The sequence below is a fragment of the Spermophilus citellus genome, assembly GCF_964194105.1.
Source record: "Spermophilus citellus genome assembly, chromosome: 4".
NCBI classification, from domain to species: domain Eukaryota; kingdom Metazoa; phylum Chordata; class Mammalia; order Rodentia; family Sciuridae; genus Spermophilus; species Spermophilus citellus.
Genome location: NC_138185.1, coordinates 213,220,074 through 213,231,473, shown reverse-complemented (window position 1 = coordinate 213,231,473; position 11,400 = coordinate 213,220,074). Strand labels below are relative to the sequence as shown.

Here is an 11,400-nt window from a genome sequence, read left to right as displayed (position 1 = left end):
AGACTGGCTGGTAGCTTTCCAATGGGTGCAGGAGGCTGAGGACTCCCTGGAGGCCCAGTGGGCTCCAGCTGTCACCAGGTCTGGACGGGGAGGCCAGAGTTTTCCCAGTTGGCCACCTTGTAGCTGAAACACCTTGACTTTTCAGGGGTTGGAAAGCCTTTCAGTATGGGCACGTAGATAACCAGTTTCCACAGAGAAAATCTCACTCCTCTGTGTGTAAAATGGGGCCCGATCTTAGTCTCTGAGGGCCAGCAGAAAGGTACCCGGGGGAATGTAGCCTTGTACCGTCTGCCAGGGTACCCTGGATAGCCCCAGGACAGAAATCTGAAGGGCACAGGGCTCACCAGCCATCTTTCTCCTTTAGCAGAGAGCAACATGTATTCAACTAGCCTCATTTTTCCAGGCTGTAAATCTCTGCTCTGCTCCAGATAAGGGTGACTAAAGGACCCTACCTGCAGGGTTGTTTTGGATACCTCATCCCCCCACAACACTTAAGGAGAAATAGCTGGAAGCCTTGATGTACTTGAAAAAATCTGTGGGAAGTTCTAGTGGGCAAGGTTGGGATTCCAGCTGCTCTGCTCACCAGCTGTGTGATTCTGGACAAGTCCCTTCACCTTCTGAGACCTTCATTTTCTCATTTGAAAATTGGGGATTATATTATCTGTTTTCTCACAGAGGTGTGGTAAAGATCACATGAGATGCATGTTCCAGTACTTTGAAGATCTACAAGTGTAACATAGTACAACATAAGTCAGCAGAAGGGGTGCCTTTGATGTTTAATTAATACTAAAAATCTTCCATTACATTTATTTAGCTATAATTGGAAGGGGTGAAGGCAAGAGTACTTTTCAAAGGGATTTTTTTTTTCTGCTCCAAAAATAAAAACTCAGAAAGCACATATTTGATTTTCTTTTTGGTATAAACCACAACGCCATTACTACAAGCAGTTTTACAGAACTGTGACCTTCAAACTTGGTGATACCAGACTGAAAGAAAACTCCCAGTCTCCAAGGCTTTCCAACAGGCTTTTCAAACCAAAGCACTATTATTTTGAATTAAGAGCTAACAGAATTGTCCTCTTAAATGAGCACTTACCAGATGAAAAGTTGCTTTCCAGGTGGCCTGCAGTAAATGAATGAGCCAAGAAGTTGCTGGAAGCCCTTTTGGGGGCAAACCAGGGGAATTTGATATGAATGTGTGTCAAACTGCCTCTCCCCTGTTGTGAAAAAGAAACTAAGAACTTACAGTCTTCCTAATTGTACACGAGCTGATTTGTGTATCAATCTAGGATCATAATTTACTTTCAGTTTACGGAATTTGTGAATTTTCGCATTTGTTTTAATTTGTAATTAAGTTTTCTCTATGAGGCACGCCATATGCCACCATTAATTCTCTCTCGTTGATTTCTTAGGAGAGACACGAGTGCATATTTTGATGCAATTTTTGAGGTCTTTTGAAAATCAAATGACTATGTGCTTAGCCATATGGGGCTTTGTTATTTAAAATAGCATATTATAAAGTAAGAGAAAGCAACATGCAAAAGGACCTGTTAACGGGGGTGGGGGGGTGGGGGTGGGGATATTGGGAAACTCTTTAAAACGTGGTTTTAAACACACAAATTTTCAACTTTCTCTCTCCCTTTTTTTTTTTTTTTTTTTTTTGCATTCTACTTCTGAAATCTCTCTTTATCGATCCCGTCTGGAAGGCCTCCTGTCTGGAGTGAACGCACACGACAACCCAAGCGCCCGGGACAAACCTCGGTGCTTTACAACTGGGGCTGCAGACGCCAACATCTGCCTTCCGCGAGTTCGGCTGCAGCCCACGTCTGTCACTTAACATCTTCGGATCCAGGATTGGAGCCCCTCGGTCCCCCAGCACCGACCGACCGCGGCGGCTTCTGCGAGGGACCGGAGGGTGGGCGGTGTTCGCGGGGTTCCCCGGGGCTCCGGAGCTGCCGGCAGTAGGTGCGGGCTGCAGACCGGGCCGCGGGGCGGGCGGCGGCGGCGCGCGCTAGGACCCAGCAGGGCTCCGGGCCCGGGTGGGAGCGCGCCGCCGACCCCGGGCGGGCGCCGGGCGCTGGAGCCCGGGTTCCGGCCGCGGTCGGCTGCAGCTCGGCCGGGAGACGGCGCGACCCGGCGGCGGGACCACCCGCGAGTGCAGCGCCGCCGCAGCCCCCCGATGCGGCCGCGAGGAGCGGCGGGGGGGCGGGCGATCGAAGGTAACGACAGCGGGGCGCGCTCCCCGCCCCCGTCCCCGCCGCGGTTTAGCATTGTCATGAGGAGCCCGCGCCCCGGCCGCCGCGGGGCCCGGGGCTGGTTCCACGGTGCCCGCCCCGGTATTTGCACCTAGTTTCCACGGATTTATAGCCTGCAGCCCCAGATGGGGAAGAGCCAGGGAGATGGCAAGTTGCTTTATTTTCATTAGTTTTGTCTCAAAAGTAAGTTCATTAAAAAAAGAAAAGAAAGAAAGAAAAAGGGGAAAAAAAGTTTCTCTGGAATCTGTAGGTAGGTGTTTTGGGGGAAAAAAAAAAACACCTAACAATTAAAAAAAAAATCGCCGGCAAATGGATATTTATAAAAATCACCATCTAATGGGTGTGATCCTGCTAAGGACTCCTGGGGAAGCCCGCTTTGGTGGGTCCCCCGGCATGACTTTTATTTTTCAAGGGACCAACGTGTTCAATGTGGAGTTTGGCTGGGGCAGTTTGCAGGCTTTGCTGTCGCAACTGTTTTGCTATCAATTATAAACAGAGTGTCAGGTCTGTGGGCAGTTTAAACCTCTGTTCAAATACTGTAGCTGCTTATCCTGATGTGACACAGACAGATGAGAGTTTCCGTTGAAAGCAGCAAGAATATTTTTCTTTCTTTCTTTCTTTCTTTTTCTTTTTCTTTTTTTTTTTTTTTTTTTTTTGAGCAACATTGTTTTGAGGCGGAAAAACCACGATTGCCAGCCGAGGAGGCTGAAGAAACTGTGCATTTCATGCTTTGTTTATACTCTGGGAGTGACATTTGGGAAAGGGAAGCACGGTCTTTCTCGGAGCTTTTAATCGTGGGGTTATTAATTTATTTAATTTATTAGTTCCAATTGGTTGGGCTCGGGGAGCCCTCCGTCACAGGCTGTGCTTAAGGTGACACATTTGCTAGCAGTTGGGACACATGATTGCAAAAGCAAAATGTGCCTCATCCAAAGGACGGGTCTGGTGGAAGCTCCCATGTGGCGCTGTCGTAGGCAGGGTGCGACCGGCTCATTGAGGAAAAAGGAAAGCGATTCCCTTTGCTAAGAAAGACATCCTGTTATATTCCTTTTGTTCCCGGTTATTCATTGATCGCCAGCTTTGCCTTAGACAGGGCGAGCAGCTCTGAGGGTGCAGAGCTCTGAAGACCGCACCAATGTCTGGAGCCCGCTCTAACTCTTGCACTGATTGGTCAGTTAGATTGAGACTTAGGAAAACAGTCACCCCAAACCCTCTTTTAAAATCGTGCCATAATTTCAGATGAGCCTTCTTGTGCATGGGTCTCTGCGAGATTGTTTTTTTTTTTTTTTTTTTAAATCCTGCTGCAGTTTGCACGAGAAAGCTTTATGTTTAATTTTTGGTTGTTGTTTCTATCCAGATAAAGTAGGCCATTTTGGTGACAGATTTCTTTGCAGACCTCAGCTACTAGCTTCCATTGATAGATGTATCACTTTACAAGACGTTATCAATGATTTCTGCTTCCAAGTTGTAGAATGCAAAGTTGTTCAACTTAGAATTAATTTTTCCGAACCGTTCTTGGATCATAGTATTTAAATAGCAAAATCAGCAGATGGATGCCTAACTGTATCATTACTTCGATAATTTAAGTGCCTTTTGCGTTAGCATGTTTCATGCACTAAATCTAAGTCTTGTGACAGTGAAAGAAAAAGACAATGAAGAGCTCACCATCAAAATCAGCTTGTACACTGTGATAAGAAATTGTGGCATCTGCTTTGAGGAGAATGCATTTCATATCCATGGAAAAGGCTATTCTTCGGCATATAAGGCTATGAATTAGTAAACACTGTGAAATGTTGCCTCTGTAAGATGACTATATAAGCCTGTGGATGTCTTCATTTAGCCTTAAAGTGCCTCATTAAAGAAGCGCCCTCCCAGAAGTTGTTAAATGTATAAACACTTTTCTGATTGGCTTAAAAATTTAGACACAGGAAATGGATGGTATCTAATAACCCATGAGTGGAGACATGGTTGTTATGGAAACTGAGAAGAGTAACCCCACCCCCCACCACTACATATACATCCACTACCAAGACCACCACTTAAAAAAAAAAAAAAAAACACCCTGCATGTCATCACAGATGCCTGGAGAACACGCTGGCTTCTGTAAGCTTTCCCACAGCATCTGTTGAAACCTGAGATCCTGCCTGTCAAATCAAGGTCATTTTACAACAACAACCAAAAATGCAGTCTCCTGGATTTCATAACTGTATTTTTATTGAAAATAGTTCAGGAAAAAGCCTGAGAGCCAGGATGAGCACTTATGCTTACTTAGCATTTTGCTACCTCTGAGTTGTGCAAAGGGAAGGCTCAGAAGAATGTATTTTGTGCTTTTAATTTTGAATTGAAACTGATTTGTATGTCCAACTGCTAGCCCAAAAAAAGAAAAAGAAAAAAAAAATCCCCAAACTCTTGAAAGCTGCAAAGACTAGAATGTTACCTGTAGATGAAGAGTCATCTGGGGAAGGTATAATGGAGCTTTTCTGTTTGCAAGAGGGTTCAAAGTTGAACTGAAGCAATTGAGCTTAAAGAACTGTGGTATTTGGGGCCCCTGCTATGAGGCGGCATGCAGGGGAAACAGTCAGACTGTCCAGTGCTCCAGAAAAGTGTGAGGGAGGGTGTTCTTGGTAGGAAAGGAAAAACTCCTAAATGAAATACTGTTTCAAAACTGCAAATATTAGTATTCAGTTGATTTAAGACTACTTTCCTCTTTGGTGGATGGAGAAGAGTGCTTTAACTTTTAGGATAATTTAGAGGGTCCTAAAATAATAGTTGCAACTATTTTCACTGTCTTGGTAACAGTGAGAAAAATAAAGAAAGGAGAAAAATTTGGAGGACCCCACCCCCACTCATTTATTTTGCTAACTGAAAAATAACGTAAGTTTTGACTAAGGGTCATCATCAAACCTTGTGAATATAAATCAAATGTGTTTGTTTTATTTTCCTGATCTTGTCAATGGCCGTCTTTACATTTTAAGTTCTTGATATTCATTTAGAAATATCTTCTTTTCAACATGGTAATTCATAGCCTTGTATTTGTCTTAATTGAAAAGTGTCAGTTTTAAGACTTATTCAATTAACAGTTTGATCTCAAGAGCATCAACTTTCCCTTGTTTTCATTAACAAATTGAATGGGGGGAGGGATGAGATAGAAAGATTCCTAACTATATTTTAATGTTCATTTCATAACCTGCATCAGGGTTGTAGGAAACAGAGAGCTCAGAAGCAGCATAGCATCATTTGGGTGACTCAGTGTCTATTTCATGGTCCCACATTATCAAATATTTAACTCGTTAGGACTCAGTGAGGAAGGTTAGGTTTAATGGCACAACTGGTCTCTTTTAGCAAAGGATTTCCGGTAGGGAGCTTTCTTCTCTGTAAGTATGTTCATTGGCAGGAAACGGGTCAGTTGCTTGTTTTTACAAACTGAAGGAAATGAATTGGATTTCTTGGTTTCCAGAATTTACCTTCATTCTCCATTGTCTGAACATTTCTCTGAACATTTCATTTCTAAAGGGACTTTTGGGAGTACAGTCAATTCACTTTGAATCTTTGGCATTTCTGTATTTCTTTTTGACTTTGGAATTAGAACAATTGATCGCTATTTAAAAAAAAAAGAAAAATTGATTATTATACTACCATGTACAACTTATTTTACCAAAACATATTAGCAAGATGGTCAATAAAATTCCAGTTCATTTTCAGTTGTCAGCTAGTTACTACTCACTGAACCTGGTGTTTTTATTATGGCTATGCTAAATTTTTAAGAATTATTCTAGAATCCCAACTAAGTGCCAGTCTTGAGTTTGGATTAATGTGGAGAGGTAAAGGGAGGGAGGCAGCTTCATTCTTTTCTTTGCCAATAACAAAAATGTCTTTCAAAAATACATAGCAGTTATGTGCTAACCTTGCAGATGGCAAGTCAAAAGATGGGTTAGAACAGACCAAACCCAGTTTAGAGTACAACACATTTTAACTTTGAAGGCATTTACTGTGTCCAAATCTGAATTATTTGGGACATATTAGAAATAAGTATATTTAATTGTTTTAATTTATGTATGTTTCACATTTTGGAAAGGGGTATAAAAGGTAAACTTCTTTAAAGAAACGTGTGTATAAAAACCTCCATTTTCAGGGAACAGTCTGGTGGGGGAGGTTCAGAGAGCCCAAGGGAGAGAGAACCAGTTACTGCAATGTTTTTCACACATTTGTATAGACATCATTTTTGTTTTATATTTAGCACCAAGTGGAATCTTATGTAAGACTCTAATATAGGAATTGAATAAAAACAGAGTGACTCTGGGGAAACCCTGAGCCGAAAGCCTGCAATCGCCCCTGGGGTGTGCCCGGAGCTCACCCTAGAACTTGTAGAACCCCTGCCAACACAGTTGGAAAGCTCTGCCTTTAAAGTGCCCAGATATTCTTTAAAGAAGGCCTGAGGGAGCTGCTTACAGAGCCCAGTACTCTCTTAGCTAAAGGGAGAATTTTGCCTTGACATTTTCAGAGGACCTGTGCTCAGAGTGGGCAGGAAGAAGGTAGTTGATAAGATAAATTGAAAGAAGCCCACAAGCAAATAGAAAAGGTAAGGACTGGCCACAGGTAATGAAAAGCCCTGGCCAAGTCCATGATGAGAGAAGGCGGAAAGGTATTCGTAGAGGTTCCTTATAAACCAGGGACCCCTTTTCTTATAAGTTAGAGGAACATCATGTGGAAATGTCTGAGATAGTTGTAATTTTCCGAAAGGCTGGGGTACCATCTATTATCACCTCAGGATCTGTTCATGACTGTTATTCTATTAGTCAGTGAAAATAATTTCATATTAAGTGTCATTCATGAAATGAAAGTTTGCCAAGCTATATAAATCTGCTTGGCAGACTCCGTAGTGTTTTGAGTGTTGAGTCAAATGATAACACACAGATGATATTTGAATATCATCAAATATACCCACATTATCTCATCTATTAAGAGACTGAACTGAAATAGCAGCATGGAGATTGAGCTCAGTTGTCCCCTTTCCATCCCAGAGGCTACCAGGTTTCTAGGGGCTATGGATGGGGGAATCCCCTTGAGTTCCACCTGTGATTTTCCTAACTGCTCGATTCTCATATGCAGAGGCTGGGAGGGAAGAAGAAATCAACAGAGACTTCAGGCAAGCTGTATGCAGTCAGGTTTTGCTTCTTAGGGACACTGTCCATCTCTCTGCACTGATTCTTGGGGGCTTCACTATTGGGGAGTCATGGAAGTAGAAAAACAGGTAGAAAAGGTAGGAAGGACGGTCCCTCTTCACCTTCTCCTAGTGCTTCTTTTGTGTTTGCCATGTTCCTTCGACCTGCGTGGGGTTAGAGATCATGGTGAAAAGAACCAGTGTTCCAGGAAGCCACAGAGCTTCCAACATTTTTTAAAGAAAGTATTTTCTCTACAAAGATGAAACTGGTATAAGCATAAAATAGTCGTCCGGTGGTCATGGGTAAAAATGATGTTGGATAACTTTTGTTCATGGAATCGTATTGAATAAAGCTTTTCATGGTTAGGCTGGTTAACGCTATCTCATTCTCCTCCCACCTGCATTTCAAAGAAGAATGAGTGTGTACAGCTGGAGAAAACCAGAGGAACCGTCCCAAGGCGATAACAGAGCAGCGCCTCCTTGGGAGGGGGCATTGCCCTCCTGTGTCCTTGAGGGTTTTCTTTTTGATATAAAGGATGTGTGCCAGTTGCCAGGACATTGCTGAGGTTGTCAATGCAGGACTTCCCTACACGTGACAGTGTGTGCTCAGTACCTTTGCAAAGATTCAGACAGCAGCAAGCCCTTTGTGCAGAGGGGAATTTAGAATATGATACAAGATTTGATTTGAGATAACCTAAGAGATTCCTTGCCCAATACTTTTGCAGCCTTTAAGATGAAATCAATTACTCTGTAATGACTGGTTAATAAATGTCTCTAATTCAAGACCATCCTGGTGTTTCTTGTGACTAGATTTAACCTGTAGAAAAAGAAAGAAGTTGCTTTGAGTGAGTTTGGCAATCTCGGGTCATAGAGAAAAGTCACACTGCATGGGGAAGGGGCTTTGGTGTGTCCGGTGTGACACCCTATATTATTGTGTTTGATTCTCATAGTGACCTAGTATTAATGCACTACTACTATGATAATTTTAATAGGCATTGGTGTCCCCTTGTGCAGATGAAGAAGCTGAAGCAACCACATTCCTAGAGCCACACATTCTTTGGTATCCCAATTAGTCCTCATCCTGAGCCCCACCTCCAGATTCCCTGCCCCACTGTTGACCTCACCACTGTTTCTCTGACCATTTCTGTTCCAGGGTTGATGGCATACCCTTCCACATTTGAAGTGGTCTCCCTCTGGGGGTGGTGTGGGAAATATTTGCTATGATTCTGGTAAGAATTTGATTCTTAGCTTTTTTCAGTTCCTGAATCTGACCATTAGTGATGGGAGGGACTTTTTAGGTCCCTTGTCAGTGATTATTTTTCATTCATCTGTATCTTTTAGATTTTTCTTCTTCCACTCCTGAGCATATTCACTTACTCAGTAAACAAAAAGTTTTAACCACAGGATACAATTTTTCTGAATTACAAAGGATCATACTCAGACTAGTCTAACTGTTGGTGGCATCTCTAACCCACAAAAACAGATTTCCTAGACAACGCTCACTTGTATAATTGATATGAACTGCTCAGCACACTCAGGGGTACAAAGACAATGGCATTCCCTCCCTTTCACATTTAAAAAAAAAAAAAAAACTGGCTTAAGCCACCTGCAGGATGTCTAGTACCTTGTCCTGGGACCACCCCCTCCTAAGTCATACAGATACCATGTAGGCTCCTAGGGACCAGGCTGGGGAGGTCAGTTTGACTCTGTCATCTGAACAGGGAGTTTGACTCTGTCATCTGCTTGTATGCAGACTGGTGGGGGGGAGGGGGGATTACAAGTTAAATGTCTGCTGAGCATCCCACCGTGCCTAGAATGCCAGTGACCAGGTGAAACAGGAAGGATTTTGAGTGTTGAGTAGAATAACACAGAGATGCTATTTGAGTATCATCAAATCTACTCACATTATCTCCTCTATTAGGAGATTGTAGTAATATAGCAGTGTGGAGAATGGGCTCAGAGTGACTGTCCCCTTTATATCCCAGAAGTGACCAGCATTAAGGATTTCTAGGCGCCGCAGATGTACACATACCCAGTGAAGTATGTGCCTGGTACTTTCTGATTCCCTCGAAGAGGTCAGGTGGATGATCAGAACTTGATGAAACTCACTCATATTTCTTAGGTCTGAGTTCACACATTCACATGCATGAAGTCAAAAGAATTAACAAGGGCTAAAGACATGTATAAATTCAGGGAAATTACCCACACATTTATTCAGTGAGCATTTATTGAGCAGCTACTGCATACCAGGAATTATGCCTTTGAATAGGGATAAAGGATGAAGAAATCACTGGCAGACAGTAGTCCACCTGCTCTGTAACAGGTTATTAACTGGAAATGTCCACACCTGTGACTCTTTTTGAAGATCATATTCTAAGCTGATTCAGAAGGACCCAAGGGATGTCCCTCCTGGGATCCTTCTTGGAGGTTTTGTGCCTATCATTGTAGTTTAGACACTAACCCTGCAAGGAGCATTGGTGAGTGGGTAATTTACTTCGGGAAAGATCCCAGGAAGACACCAGGTGGGGGACACAGTAGGAGGCGAGGCAGAGATCACTTTGGGCAGAGAGCCTGTGGGGAGAATGCCCTCAGTCACTGGTGCAGGACCACTTTCAAGGGTGCTGATCCCGCCACTTAAGGTCTACATGCATGCTGGCGGGGCAGGCTTCATCCGAGAAGGGGCCGGGTGCCTCTGCGCGCTGTGCTGCTGTAGGCTGCTGGATGGAGGCCTGGCTACCGTGGGCTGAGAAGAGATGGCCTGCAAGGGAAAGGCCAGGGTCTTTTCACTCCCACTGCACATTCCTGAGCTCCTTCCATGACCTTGGAAATGTAGATGTTCCAGAAAAATACTCACTTTTAATAGTTCTTTGAACTTCAAAAATGAATGAAGGAAGGACCTGAAAGAGCAATGTTTTTGTTTTTGTTTTTGTTTAGTCTGAAGAATGGGGACAAGAGATGACCTAGAGCCTAGACCTTGAAGCAGAAGTCTTTGGTGAGGGTGCTCCTTCCCTCTCCGTTCCAACCATCCTCCTGGTTTCCCAGGTTAGGAACTTGGACGGCCATTCCTTTCACCCCACGTGCATCTAGTTCACCCCCGGGACCCCATGCTGCTTTCTTAAAGTCACCCCCATACTCATTTCTCCAGTTCTGAAGCTTCCCCCAGGAATGCTGCACATGACCTCAGGGGCCTGTCCCCCCAGCTACTTTCTGTCCTTCACTCCTGAAGACTTCTGCCCCTACACCCCTCTCAAAGTGCGGGCTTTGACACTGGACTTCCTGTTTTCAAACTTTGTCTCTGCCACTTCCAACAGTGTGACCTTAGGCCAACTACTTAACCTGAGACTCAAGCCTTAGGTATTGTTTCCACACGTAATGTGGAAATAAAACTCAATAATGTGGGAATCCTAAAATGATTATTGTGAAGGCTAAAACTGGCCCCTGAAAAGCACTCGGTACAGAGCCTGGCACATAGTTTCAACTCAAATTATGGAGCTATTTTTCTCGTTATATTGTTAATATCATTATCTCTTTTGTTTACTAAGGACCTAGGGTGGCTCCCTGATGCCCATCTTACCAACTCTGTCCTCCTCTGCCCAACTTCCAAGTCCTTGTATAACCTGACCCCATCCATCCTGCCCAGGATCTGATAGGGTTCCTTCGTCCCAGAACTTGCCTTATCTGTCCTTCCAGCTCTCCTGCACCTTGCATGTTGTTCCCTGGCTGTGACCCCCCTCCCTTTTTTTTGTTTGTTTCCGTGACACAGAGTTGCCAATTTTGCCCACTTAAAAACTCTGGGTGCAGAGAACATGCATTTGGTTCATTTTGTCTGCTGCCAAACTTCCTCCCAGCAGCCCCTCTTGATCACCAAGAGGGACAGCTGTTGATCACACCTAGTTAAACACTAGTTGGACCTGATAATCTAAATAGTCTCAGTCTCTGAGAGGGCAGTACCGAGGCCTGATGTCGGTTCCCCCACTCACCTGCC

The 11,400-nt window shown here is 43.8% G+C and overlaps 1 protein-coding gene across 6 annotated transcripts in view; it reads left to right on the top strand.

Annotated features, from left to right (window-relative positions):
* The first annotated feature begins 2,040 nt into the window (after window positions 1-2,040).
* The window catches only part of FOXN3 (forkhead box N3), a 382,952-nt gene continuing 373,592 nt past the window's right edge, over window positions 2,041-11,400 (top strand). For 3 of the 6 annotated variants that reach the window (XM_081291238.1, XM_081291233.1, XM_081291234.1), the window contains exon 1: window positions 2,041-2,218. The gene's annotated coding sequence lies outside the window, so the exon portion shown is untranslated. Of the gene's footprint in view, window positions 2,219-2,379; window positions 2,402-2,483; window positions 2,505-11,400 lie in introns of those variants that run through there. The other 3 variants (XM_081291239.1, XM_081291236.1, XM_081291235.1) reach the window with 3 other exon arrangements.